Source organism: Gallus gallus, chromosome 1 (genome assembly GCF_016699485.2).
Source record: "Gallus gallus isolate bGalGal1 chromosome 1, bGalGal1.mat.broiler.GRCg7b, whole genome shotgun sequence".
In the NCBI taxonomy this organism is placed as follows: Eukaryota; Metazoa; Chordata; class Aves; order Galliformes; family Phasianidae; genus Gallus; species Gallus gallus.
In genome coordinates this window covers 186,124,802-186,139,748 of record NC_052532.1, presented here as the reverse complement: position 1 = coordinate 186,139,748, position 14,947 = coordinate 186,124,802, and positions in this window count along the sequence as shown.

The following is a 14,947-nucleotide window of genomic DNA, read 5'->3' as shown; positions in this document are numbered from 1 at the left end:
ACTTATTGCAATTAATCAGAGTTCTTCTTCCTATTTCCCCACATCATAGTGAATGTGGAGAACAATTGTTCATTCTTTATAACAACTCGTTAAATTATCAAAATACTATTTTTATACTTGCTTCCGTGTTTTCTGTTCTTGACTAAACATACTCAATTCTTTTAGACCTTTCTTTTAGGTCCTATTATCTAGTTATTTTATTATTCTTGGAGAGAATTTTGACAGCAATAGGAATTTGTGTACATCTTATTTGGGAGGTTCAATAAGGCCAAGTGCAGGGTGCTGCACTTGGGTCAGGGCAATCCCAGGTATTTATACAAACTGGGGGAAGATCTCCTTGAGAGCAGCCCTGCGGAGAAGGACTTGGGGGTCCTGGTAGATGAGAAGCTGGACATGAGCCAGCAGTGTGCGCTTGCAACCCAGAAGGCCAACTGCGTTCTGGGCTGCATTAAGAGAGCAGTGGCCGGCAGGGAGAGGGAGGTGATTGTCCCCCTCTACTCAGCTCTTGTGAGGCCCCATCTGGAGTACTGCGTCCAGGCCTTGGGCCCCCAGTACAGGAAGGACATGGAGCTCTTGGAGTGGGTCCAGAATAGGGCCACTAAGATGATCAGAGAGCTGGAGCACCTCTCCTACTAGGAAAGGTTGAGGGAACCAGGCTTGTTTAGCCTGGAAAAAGAAAGGCTCCAGGAAGACCTCATTGCAGCCTCCTAATACTTGAAGGGAGCATGTGAACAGAAGGGGGAATGGCTGTTTACGAGGGTGGACAGTGCTAGGACAATAGGGAATGGTTTTAAACTGAGACAAGAGAGGTTTAGGCTGGATATTAGGACGAAGTTTTTCACACAGAGGTGGTGATGCACTGGAACAGGTTGCCCAAGGAGGCTGTGGATGCCCCATCCCGGGAGGCATTCAAGGCCAGGCTGGATGTGGCTCTGGGCAGCCTGGTCTGCTGGTTGGCGATCCTGCACGTAGCAGGGGGGTTGAAACTCAATGATCGTTGTGGTCCTTTTCAACCCAGGCCATTCTATGATTCTATTTTACTTAAAAAATACAGCGCTCAGACTGGATGCAGTAGTTCAGTAAGGCTTAGCTAAGCACTTACTGGACTGTGGAAATTGTTTAATACTTTCTGCTTCTGTTTATAGAATCATAGAATGGTTTGGGTTGGAAGAGACTTTAAAGATCATTTAGTTCCAACCTCTCTGTCACTGGCAGGGGCATCTTATCCTGTTGCATTGCTTAAAGCCTGTGCTGCTTTCAGCTGCAATCGTTATTTTTCTTCCTAGTAGCTGGTATAGTGCTATGTTTTGGATTTAAGATGAGAATAACGTTTATAACACACCAGTCCTTTAGTTGTCGCAGAGCAATGCTTGCACAGAGCCAAGGATATTTCATTTTCTCACACACTCTGTCAGCGAGGAACTGGGGGTGCACAAAAAGATGGCAGGGGACAGAATGAGGAAAATTAACCCAAATTGGCCAAAGGAATATTCCATAATATATGGCATCAAGCTGAATGATAAAACTATGGGGAGTTGACAAGGGGGATGCCAGTGCTTGGGCATCAGTCAATGAGTGGCAAGATACTGAGTTGTACATCGCTTGTTTTGTATACTCCTTTATCATTATTACTATTATTTTTCCATTTCTTTTCTGCCCTATTAAACTGTCTCTTTCTCAGGGCACAAGTTTTACCTTTTTTTCTGACTCTTTCCCCTGTGCCACTAGGGGCAAAGTGAATGAGTGAACAGCTATGTGTGCTAAGTTGCCTGACAGGTTAAAGCACAACAAAGCATCTTTCAACCTGACCTTGCTAATGCATGACAGAACTTACATTTCTGGAAACAACATGGCACTGTGACTCAGTTTCCCTGATAACTTGCCTATTTTCTGCAGTTCTTTTTTTATATATTTGTGCCTTTGATTTTTAGTTCATAATGGTCATTCTCCACACTTGCCTCTATTGAATTTCATCTTGTTGATTTAAAATTTTGCTCTCTACAGTCTGCTCAGATCTCTTCACTTATGGAAATTCTCAGAGGTAATTTTTAATGGTTAAGTTCTTAACGACTTCAGAATGAATATCAGCAGGTCTCAACAAATTGAATCCATCTAACTTATCTAAATGACCTTTATGTGCTCTAGCTTCTTCTGTACCTCTATTTTGTCATTAAAATTCATCTAAGTGTCTGGTCACAGTTGATGTTCTTTTTTTTTTTTTTTTTTTTTTTTTTTTGCATTGAGTCAAAGCACTGCATGCTTCAGTCATTTCTGCAGTGCCAATCACATGTGCCTCTTCAATGGTTCTTTGTTTCACTGTTTCTCCATTCAAAATACCAACAGGGGTGAAATGGAAACACTCAAAGAATCATTCCAAGTCTTTTAAATCTAGCTCTGATACCACAATGAGACACCAGCTAAAACATATTTCTCACCTCTAGTATGCTTTAAACGTAACCAAGGTCAGGTGTACAGATATATAATTATGTCTCTGTTTCTTGGCAGAGCTGTTCCCCATGCATTTTTGAGATAGAAGAGTACTTACTGGACAAAACAAGTTCCTTTTCTAATTGTTACATTGGTTCTGGTTTACTAAGGAACAGGGAGCCACACTCAACTCTCAGGTGTCCAGCTGATCACTGTAATCTTCTGTTCATAGAAAAATGTTATCCTCTAGTACTTCCATCACTTTATTACATAAGGTGTCTTTCTTTTGTTAAGGATTATTCACTCTTCCCAATCAGCCTATGTGCTTTGTCTCCAGCTATGCATTCTTTTCTGCAATTATATTGAGCTTTTGCTAAATGCTGAAGTTGGAGGTAAAGACACGGCATGAAATTTGTACTGTAGGCAAGGTATAACACTGCATGTCAGCAAAGGGATGAGTGACAACAAATGCTGTTGAAATAAGACAAGCTGGAAGGTTCAAGTGGATTAACACACTAACACAAACACAAATTCAGCTACTATTAGTAGTGTGGAAGATAATAAGCTACAGGTGAAGAAATAGGTGACTGTGAATAACCAAAATAGTATAAGTATAGAATGGTACTGAATAAAACTCTAGGGATGTATCAACTAATGAGAATTTTGATTGAAAGCTGACAGGCTATCTACTGGAAGCTAGTGAAGGAGATGAAGCTCTAATCATTCCTGAAGACTAACATAAACTACCAAAGTGGAGAAGGTTATCCTACAGTAAATCAGTGTATGATTTTCCCATGTAGACCATGAAGCCTTGAATAAGACATGGCTCACTTTGAATGCTTTACACATTTGCTATTCATGTTCAAATATAAATCTACATTTAAGGAGCTGTATTGAAAACTGGTATAACTGAGGAAATATCAGGTCTCTCAAACATAAGTACAGCATGTAGTATAAGCTACTGAAATGTAATTGCAGTGATATAAAAATGAGATTATTTTTGTTTCACTTCATCTTCTTCCTACTGTCTTTTTCACTGTTAAGATATTCCCAGTGTTGTCAGTTATTAGCATGTTTAATTTTCTGACAACCTCTTGACAATTACTTAGGAAAGACATCTCTGGAAAGAATTAACAGTGACTACTATGCTAAAGGGACAAAAGCACGACAATAAGAAAAGAGGAAAGACTGTATATTTTGGGAGAAAAATTGCCAACACAATTTCTAGCTCGTTCAAATATTTTTGTTATGAGAGTGACTCTTGTGTGTCCAGCACTCACTGTAAGTTGTTAGATTTTCTGTAAGAATGAGAATATCTTTCAGAGAAGTATTTGAATGAGAATAGACTATAGATCAATGGATAATTTCAGAAAAGCATTCATAAGGCAGGAGAAGTAAAACTTTCCAACTTGTTCTTCTGTGTAAACAAAAAAGGTAAGACTATACAAACAAGAAGAGGAAATACAGAGTGATGTTATGACGCAGGATCCTGGTATAAATAGGAAAGGCCTTCATGTAATAAAAAAGAAGATAAAACAGAATTTCACAGATAATAATTTTAGACGTTAGAATATTTCTTGTACATCAACAACTATGTATTTGGAATCTGAAAATCACACGTGCTTTTTATTCTTCTTTTCTTACGAAGATTCAACAATAAAAATCCCACTGTTTCTTCATTGGCAGAGAAGCTGATGAGAATCCAGCTCAGTCATACAAAGCACCGATGAGCCCATACAAATTAACTGGAGGGAAAGTACTTGATTTGCTGCCAGCTAAGAAGAAAACTGACCAAAAAAGTATATACAGTGGGTGATGGAAAGAACACTTGTAAAGTCATTTGTTGTGTCTTGTTGCTGTCTTGAATTATTTTGTTTATACTTTCCTATTGGCTAATTTTTCAGCTTTAAAAACCTCTCATCATCCTTGCTTTGTAATATAAATTACATCAATTTATTGTATTCCAGTTCCCTGGCATATCTAAAAGCTCGATACACTGCATAACATCTGTGAATCTAGCCGTGTCTCAGACAGTGTCAAAGGCATATCGCGCATGTTGGATCTGATAAAAATATTTGGCTGTAACTGTGTGATATATCACATGATTACAAAGCAGAGCTAACAGTTGTTCAAACTCTTCACAATGAAAGCAGAGCTATAACCTACCTATCATATGATCTCAGGAGCAGTTTTATAGTCCGTAATCTGTAATCCTACAGAGAATTTTCTATCAATTTTGATTCCTCCATTTCTTTTAAAACCTTGAAGCTGTAGTGTGTAGTCTAAGCAAATCTGCAAAACTGTGTTAAACAGTACATTTTATGGACCTGCTGTATGCTGAGAACTCACAAGAAAGTCTGATGTCCTCTGAGCTAGGAGCTCTACAACCATAGCTGCAGGATACTCTAACAGGTCACTCTAATGGGATCTACACACCATCTTCACAACACATAACAGTTTCTGTGATATTTCTTTGATGCACCTAAACTTATGATTTATTAAAAATTTCTTTCTTTTTTTAAATGTTTTTATTAGATGAGGAAGAATTTTTAAAATCCTGAAAAAGTGCTGCTTGTGTCACTTAATGACTTAACTATTGCCTGGTGAAATTACCGCAAAAAGAGAATGTTTATCAAGGTGAGCTGACTGCATACAATAACAATGAATCTGCAGTTTGAGAACACCTCGCTGGAGCAATTTTTTCTGTATTATAACTACATCCAGATTAGAAAATTCTAATAACAGAACCACAAGCAAATAAGACTCATTCCCCTGTTCACAGAGAGAATTAACACAATCCTTACCAGAGCTTTGTGATCTTTATTCTCTATTTTGCGGAAATGAAAAATGGAGAAGAATCCACATGCAGTAGAAAACTCTACCACTCCTTAGTGCCCTACCCAAACCTTTCTTTCTTATAATCATTGTCTTTTAGAATCCAGCCTCCTAACTCTTATTTATAAGGGAAGCTCCTGAAGCAGTGGTAATTGAGAAGCAATTTTCCTCTGATCCAGCTGTTGCTCAGCTACTGTCTAATCTCTGTAGCTAGTAGATGGGAAATGCGTCTTACTAAACAAACTGTAGTTGTATCCTTGTGTGAAAATGGGTATGATTAAGCAGAGGTGTCACAAGCATTCTGCTATTAATACTGATCTCTTGCCTAAAAGTAATTAGCCTATTAAAAACAAACCATCACTTAAACTTACTGAAATATATGGAAGAGACCAACTCCAGAAGTGTAGTTTGGAGCTCAGCAGGAAACAAACTCAGGAATTGAGACCTCATTGAAGTTTCTGCTCCAAGGGATTCAGATCACTTAGTAAGATTAATACTTGCCTCAAGGTAGTCAGTAACAGACAAAATAAAGCACATTCAAACAGAATACTTTTCTGGATCAGAATTGGTGCCGAAATGAAAGTATTCCACAAATACACAAAGTGATTGGAGTTGCCCATTTACTTTTTCTCTGATTTCAGTACTAAAAGCAGTTAGTTACAAGTTTTTAAAAGCGTAATTTTTTCTTTGCTTATTTTTAACTGCAAATGCTGTTTATTCTGGGCTCTGGGTCTCTGGAGTCTGGAAATCAAGGTGAAGTTTGTCTCTCCTCATTGTCAGGAGGCACAGTCAGATCAGAATACCTTCACAGAAAAGACAGGAGGCTGTCTGAACAGACTCATAGGTGACAAAAAGAAAAAAACATTCAGAACTTCAAAAAGTTTTCTTTACTAATGATGGAGACAACAGGGAACTCAAAAACCCATCTGATCATCAGAATCAAAATTTACATTTCAGGAATAAAATATTAGATTTTTTTCTCTGTGAACTCAGAACATTCACTGCTGAGTCACTGAGTCACATAAATATGGCACCTCTTTTATTTTTTTCTGATTAAGTCAGTTTTTTAACCCATCCACTGTAAACTTGATTTCATGTAATGGCACTGAAAAGGGAATAAAGAACACAATTGTATTGGGACCAATCATAATGCTACCAAAATAAGTTTTGCTGCCTTTAAAATAATAAAGAAGTAAAACATTAGAGTAATGGTAGCATGCAACAAGACAGGTGAGACTATTATTAGCACAGTCAAAAATGAAGCTAAAACATTTTTGGTGATGTGGTTCAATAGCCCATTAGGGCTAATTCAGTCTCATTTAATAATTAATAGTACAGTAACAAATTTCACTAAAACCTGTCTGCAGCAGGCTGTGAAACTGATGAAGGAATGTACCTTCAGCCATTCAGGAAAACCTATGGACAGAATAAGACAAAGCTTCCTGGCCTACTGGTCAGACAAAAGAAATTCAATTTTTTCCCACGTGTTGTACTGCTGAAGTCACACCACAACTCTTCAGATTTGCATTCCACTGAAATGGGACTTAAAGTCATCTAAAATTAACCTTCCTTTTCCATTTGCAGGCACACTGCATAAATATTAATGTGTGAAAGCATTCCATTTATAATCAGTTGCCAAAACTTGGCACTCGCACCCCCACTCATATCCTCTCTTGACAGTCCACTGCTGACCTCACGGGCAGGAAAGAAGCAAATCAGGACCCCGATGAAGACAGAAATGGCTCTTTGCTCACATCTACATCACTTTTCTTAATTCAAATGTTATCCTCTCTTTGCACATCTTCTGCTACTCAGTGTGGCCGATTCTGTTGGGATGTGCATTCCAGAGGCTAAACTAACGTCTAAATGTCCGAGAGGACACGACTGCAAAAAAGCAGCATATGGTTGTTCTGACTGTGAGACAAAGTGCACACAAGACTGAATGGCTGCCAGAAGCTTATCAGCATCTCAGTGTTGTACATCTGTCCTTGCTTCTAGGATTGAGAATGCTTTTGTAATACTATGTGGTGCTCTCGTACCAATGGACAACTAAGAGTCATCACGCTACTTTCTCACTCACCATCCTCAAAAAAACAGGGGGATGAAAATATGATGAAAAAACTCACTGGTTGAGATAATGACTGGGAGATAGCTCGCTAATTATCATTGCAAGCAAAACACACTCAGCATTAGGAGATTAATGTATTTTATTGCCTGTTGCTAAAAGACAAAAGCAATGAGAACTAAATGCAACCTACAAACACTCTTCCCTCCAACCATCCTCTTTCCTCCTCCCCACAGCTGCACTCAGTCCATTACACTTTGTTTCTGCCACTCCTCCAAGGCCACTTTCTGCCACTTAGCTGCCTCCCACAGCACGTCCACCTTCCCCAGATGATCTCGTGTGGCCTTCCCACAGCCTGCAGCTCTCCCCAGCACTTCTCCAACACAGCTCTGAACCATGGGGCCCACCCTTCAGGCACTGCTCCAGCACAGCCCCATGGTGGCAGGTCCCCGAGCGCACCTGCCCCACTATGGGCTCCTCTCTGTGTGCTGCAGCTCCAGCCCAGGGCTGCTCCTGTGGGGGTATCCATGGTCTGTGCTTCCATCAGCCCTCATCCACTGCTGCACTGTGAGCTCCTTCATGGATGCACATGGAGATCTGTTCTGTGCGGTGCCCAAGGGCTGCAGTGGGATGTTCTGCTCTTCTGTGGGCCCCTCCTGGGCTGCAGGGAACTGCTGCTCCATGCCTGGAGCACCTCCTGTCCTCCTCCTGCATTGGCCTTGGGGGCTGCAGGGACCCTTCTCCCCCATCTATCACCCCTCTCTCCCAACTGCAGTTGCAGAGCAGTTTCCCTCCCTTCAGTCTGCTCTCTCAAAGGCCCAGTGTCACTCACAGCTCAGCTCTGCCCAGCAGCAGGTCCCTGTTGGAGCAGCTGGAGCTGCTCTGCTCTGACATGGGGCACTGCTAGGCACTGCACACCTGGGCCCTGCAGCCCCTCTGCTACCACAGCCTTGCCACATGAACCTAATACATACTGATGGACCACTAAATACAGTAAGGTAACTGAGTAAATTTCCTGGAATTTCAGTGAGAAGGAGCAAAATGAAAGAAAAAGGAAAAAATATTTTCACAGGATCAGACTGTAAGCATAAAACACAGTAAGCAGTTACTGAGCACCGAAGGAGTGCAGCCTTGAGAGTGAGGAAGAAAAATGAAAACACCTCAAGGTATGAAAAAAGAAAAGTTGGTTGATTTGGTAACAGATAAGGGAAATGTCATAGGCTGAATGGATGTGTTGCAATGGGAAAGTGGATCCTGTATCCTCTCCATCCTAGTCACAGTTTTGTGAGTCCTGTCCCTCTCGTTCCCATAGCTCATGGTTAAATCATGCATAGAACTGGGCCACTGGAGAATGCCCACCATTCCAGTAGAGTTAACAGTTGATCAGGAAACAAACTGCTAGATTCTAGCACATCCAAAAATGTAATAGAGAAACCTTCAATAACCAGAGCATGCTGTGCACAATGCAGTCAAGAAAGCTGTGCTGATGGAGTAAATGCAATATTTGAATGAAGTACTAAAAAGTTTGTTGGCTTGTTTACTTGTTTGTTTATTAGTTTTAAAAAGAAGGAGCATACAGAAGAGAGGTTGAATATTCCACCAGAATGAGCCAGGACTTTGGAATTGAACACAGGATGAGAGAAACACACAATGGGCCTGAAAGGATCATTCCAAAGTCATAAAGGGTTTGCTACAACTCTTTAATAAAGAGACCTAGGAAAAGGGGATAGGAAGATCCAACCCATCCAGGCCGCAGGCTGATAATGATGATTATGCTGGGGAATCAGGAGCAGAGCAGTTACTCATCACAATATGCAGTATTGCAAAACCAGCTCTGTAATATAGACAGCCATGCAGAGAAAACCAATAGCTTGGCCAAACCTTTAACTGTAAGACTGTAGTAAAAATGGAAGGGCTAGAGATGTAAATGCAAATTGTTATCACAAAGAACTGAAGTCCCAGACAGATTGAAGCAATAACAAAAATGACAGTGCTCTTAAACAGCAATATCTCCACAAAATCAAAAATAAATGGAAAGAAAAAAGATAATAACGAACACCAACAAAGTGATATTAGTATTTAAGTAAGAGTTGGTGTTTGTACATATGTATTTGCATGTAAGAGTTGGCAGAACAGTGGTTTAGATGTGATCCTACGAAAGTAGAGAGAAGGGGGACAGGAGGAAGTTTAAATAATCAGATGTTTTGCTGAACTCAGAGGCACCTAATCAAATCATACACATTGCTACCACAATTCAGAATGGCAGGAATCCCTTATGGTGACCTGTCACAGCTGCAAGAACCTGAAAATTCCCTTCACATCCTATAGTTACCATTTTAATCATCTGAGAGACCAGTGATTGTACAAATTGTACAGGCTATAAAAATTCAGAGCTTAGCAGGTTAATATGTAACCAATACTTAAAGATTACAACAGGCTGCCCTCCAACCTTCACAAGTTATCACATCCCAAGAACAGCTAGGAAAAAGTGAATGCATCATAGAAGTTCCATTGCTCTGTCCAGATCCCAAGTACTATAGTTTAGAGTGTTAATATTAAAAGCTATTAGTGTAAATATCTTCTCAATTAAATATTTGCCCTATATAAACATGATTTTTAGAAAGGCTTTGCTGACACAAACATCTATTTTAGACATACGTATATTCAGTCTAACATTTGATTTTTTCCAGATAAGAAGAGCTTGTTACAATCCAATTTTAACTGTATTATGGGATGTGGGATAGAAATACTAAATGTACAAGTAGGCAGCACACAGTAATATTCAAGTTAGGGTTCATAGGCACTATAAATATGTGCTGAAAACTCATTGGAACAAAATAGTAAGGGTGAATTGAACTTTCAGTCCTTCTGCAGGACTTTAATTACAAAAATCAGAAAGTCCTATGACACAGCAGTGCAGGGTTACTTTTCTTTTGAACCTTTCCAATCTCACAGAACACAATATCCTACTTTGTTAAGAAGAGCGTATCTTAGTCCCAGTTATGGGAAACAAAACACTCTTATTTAAGAGTCAAGAAGAGAACATCAGGAACGGTACATCCATCAAATTCACTTCTGTACTTAATAAGAAGACACTCATGGAAACCGTGTTAAGGCATGTGAAAACTAGGAGATGACTGGGTACAGCCAACATCGCTTCAATGAGAGGAAATCATGCCTGACTGACTTGGTGGCCTGCTACAGCAAAGGGACAGCATTGGTGGATGTACCAAGGTCATATACCTTGATATGTGCAAAGTAGTCACAGTCTCATACAACATCCTTTTTACTAAATTTGAGAAACATGGATTTGATTGATGGACTGTTCAGTGGATAAGGAATTGGCTGGATGGCCACATCCAAAGAGTTGTAGTCAATGACTCATTATCCAGGTAGAGACCAGCAATGAGTGATGTCAGGGATATGTATTTAGGTGTGATGGTTTAATATCTTCATTGGTTACATGGACAGTAGGACTGACTGTACCCTCAGGAAGTTTGAAGATGACACCAAGCTGAGTGGTGCAGTTGATACTCTATAAAGGGAAGGGATATCATTCAGAGGGACCTTCTTGGGCTTGAGAGGTGGGCCTGTGCAAACCTCATGAAGTTCAACAAGCCCCACTGCAAGGTCATGCATCTGATTCAAGGCAACCTCAAACATCAGTACAGCCTGGAGAATGAATGGATTGAGAGCAGCCTTGCAGAGAAAGCCTTGGGGTACTGGTTGGTAAAAAAATCAACATGAGCCAGCCAGCAATCTGCACTTGCAGTCCCAAAAGGCTATCATATCTAGGACTACATCAAAAGAAGCATGGCCAGCAGGTGAAGGGAGATGGTTATCACACCTGAGACCCTGTGTGGAGAACTCCACAGCCCTGGGGCCATGGACCTGTTGGAATGGTCCAGAGAAGGGCCACAAAAATTCTTAAAGAACTGGAGCACCTATCCTTTGAAAAGAGGATATGAGAATTGGAGTTGTTCAGCCTGGAGACGAGAAGACTCGGGGGAGAATTTAATGTGACTTTCCAATATTTAAAGGGAAATTACAAGGAAGATGAGAAAATCTTCATCAAGGATTGTATTGATAAGGGGCAATGGTTTTAAACTAAAAGATTTAAATTAGATACCAGGAAGAAATTCTTTACTATAAGAGTGGTTAGATGTTGTAACGTTGCCCAGAGTAGCTGTGGTCGCCCCATCCCCAGAAGTGTTCAAGGCCAGACTGGATGAGGCCCTGGGCAACCTTGTCTAGTGTAAGGTGGGGCTGGAATTGGATGTCTTCAAGGTCTCTTCCATTCCATACCATTTTATGATTCTATGTTTTTTCAAGTACCCTGTTTTCAGTAACATACTTGTCAAATTTTAAACTAGAAGTAGTTTTTGCATTTGTTCCTTTCCTAACATTCATCCACAGCTTGTACCATTTCTTTGTAATGCATGCAGTCCTCACCTACTGCCAGCTAAGTTTCCCCTTATACAGCTAACTATTCTGACTTTTTCCTTTTTTTGTTAGTTTTAAACATAGTGCTATTACAGCACATTCCAAATTGTCTCCTTAGTGCTTCATCTGATGTTCTGCTTTCAGTCATATCCTCCATATCAGCAATACAAGTCTGGAAGTACTTCATTTCTTATTGAATTAATAATCATACTGAGTTAAAAAACAATTTTGAACCACTTCCACAAACATACCTCCAGGCCTTTTGTCCAGTTAATGAATTCTAGTCAGTGCATGAATAGTTAGCATCTACCATAAAGATAACTTTGTCCTCTAATGTGATTTTGTCCTTTGTGCTATGAGAGTGCCAGAAGAAAAGCATAATTATTAATGCACCCTAGATGAAAAAAGTTAGAGATTCATTCATACCTTTCTGAAACTGACACACTAAAATACTAAACTAGAGCAATAATTTCAACTTTAAGTAGAAGAATTCTGGTGCAGATGATTCAGTAAACCACATTCTGTCTCAAAGTTTTTCACAGGTGAAACTCACCCAGAATGAAGACCATCACAAGAGCATTACACCACTTCACTAGCTATAATAGTGTATTTCACTCTTAAATATTATTGTAGAATCTGAAGTAGCGTTTAGATTTTATGTTGACTTTCATTGGAGAGTGTCACATGGCTCTAAATGCATTTTCCCCAGACAGCAACTGTATCTAGAATGGCAGATAATTTAATGGGTCAGATACTGTTACTCAAGCAAGCTGATTTACCAGTGACATCGACAGTGGGATTGAGTGCACCCTCAGCAAGTGCGCGGATCACACCAAGCTGTGTGTTTTGGTCGATGTATTTGAGGGACGGGATGCCATTCAGAGAAACCTAGACAGGCTCAAGCAGTGGCTCAGATGAACCTCATGAGCCACTGTTTGAGCCTGTCTAGGTCTCATGAGGTTCAATAAATCGAAGTGCAAGATCTTGCACTTGGTTTGTGGCAAGTCCTGCTATCAGCACAAGTTGGGGGATGTAAGGACAGAGCACAGCCCTGCTGAAAAGGACTTGGGGGTACTGGTGGATGAACATGAGACAGCAGTGTGACCCTACAGCCCAGAAAGCCAACTGTATCTGGGGCTGCATCAAAAGATGTGGTCAGTAGGTCAAGGGAGGTGATGCTGCCCCTCTACTCAGCACTGGTGAGACTGCACCTGGACTACTGATGTGAAGTCCTCAGAACAGGAGAGACATGGACCTGTTGGAGCACATCCAGAGGATGGCCACAAAAATGATCCCAGAGATGGAACAACTCCCCTACGAGGACAGGCTGAGAGAGCTGGGGCTGTTCAGCCTGGAGAAGAGAAAGCTCCAGGGCATTTAAAAGCAGGCTATAAAAGGAAGGGGACAGACTCTTTAGCAGAGTCTGCTGTGGCAGAACAACGGAAGATGGTTTCCAACTTAAAAAGGGGAGATTTAGATTGGATATAAGGAAGTTTTTTACAGTAAGAGTGATGAGGCACTGGAATAGGTTGCCCAGAGAGGTGGTAGATGCCATCCTCAGAGGCATTCGAGGACCTGTTGGCCCAGGCTCTGAGCACCTGATCTAGCTCTACTGTAGATGGCCCTGTTCACTGCAGGGGAGTTGGACTAGGTGACCTTTAAGGGTCTCTTTCAACTTAAAAGATTCTATGATTCTATGAATTAATCCAAACAATAATTTTCGATTTACATAATAATTTGTTGTTCTGTCTCTAAAGCCTGAAAGATGTGATCTATCTTATGCTGTGACTGAACAGTACCATACCACCACCTATTATCAACTGTGAAAAGGCAGACTGTTGCCTCTGAATCATACGGTAACAGTGAAAAAACAAATCCAGTTAAGCATATTATTTGGTCAGTGTGAAGCTGGTTGTCAGATAATGATCTGTTCTAGTCAATCATCAAGTCTGGCTTGGTTTGTATTCCTACCAGTCCATCATGTTCCTGTCCCAATAACAGTCTTTGTTTCCCTGGCTGGGGGAACAAAATGGATATAGCACCTGGTAGCCTAGATGGAATAACCCTAAGCAACAGCCCACATGTAACCTGAACTCCCTAAGCAAACGGGTTTTATGATAATCAAGCCTCCTATTAACACACCTGTCCTTTTGTTAGTATTTCTCAATCACTTTCAAACCTTTGCTAAATTACACTAGATTTGGGTGTGGTTTAAAGCCTCAAGGTTACTGTACTCAAAGAGGCTTTGTGAATATCAGTAGCTAGTTAGAAGAGTCAGAATTCCACTCTTCTGAGGAAGAGGCAGTTATAACTCAGTGCCTTGTACATGTTGTGTCAGCCACCTGCTCAGTCTGCATACACACTGCCAGACCAATCTGAATGTCTGAAAGCCACGGGAAATCCTGTCTGCAATGACAAATGGACAGAGAACAGGGAAAGGATCTGTTGACATAAGAGCTATTCTCAGAAGTTCATGGGATATGAAATGGTTAACTACAGGAAAGATAGTAGAAAAGCAGAGTTAGGAACAGCCTTGGAGTTTTGCATTAAAATTTAGAAGGAGAGGAATTGGTAATGCTATTCTTGCATCTCACCATTTCTTTTTATCTGTAATTTTAACAACATAAAATGTGACGTGGATGATTTTCTCAATGGAAACAGCAGCTAATCTCCTGCTGAATTTCTTAGCTGATGCTTCACCCTGCATAACAGGTCCACTTAAAAATACTGGTGAATGATATTAAGGGTATTGACAAGAAAATTAACAGGATGTTAGTCCCATAGAAACTCCCCATATTCTTCAAATGGTGGAAATCAGCACCCATTGCTTTCTGACGAAGATAAAAACCCAACGTTGTGTTGTTTTGTTGTTTTTTTTTTTTAATGTGTGTGTTTTTTGCTAGTTTTTCTTTTACATTTTATCCTTGAGAATGAAGATGAAACTTTCAGCTGGCACCTTAAAAAAATCAATAAGGATTTATGGACAGGGTATTTCCTAGGGATTAAAAAGTCTTTGAAATCAATGGCCCTAAGCTGCAACTGAAACCCTTAATCCTCAGGAAATATCCTGCACCTCAGTACACATTTCTGACATCAGCATACAGTTCAAATGCTTACTTTTTGTTCTAAACAATAAATCTTTAAATAAAATCTTAAATAAAAATACTGTTGCTTTCC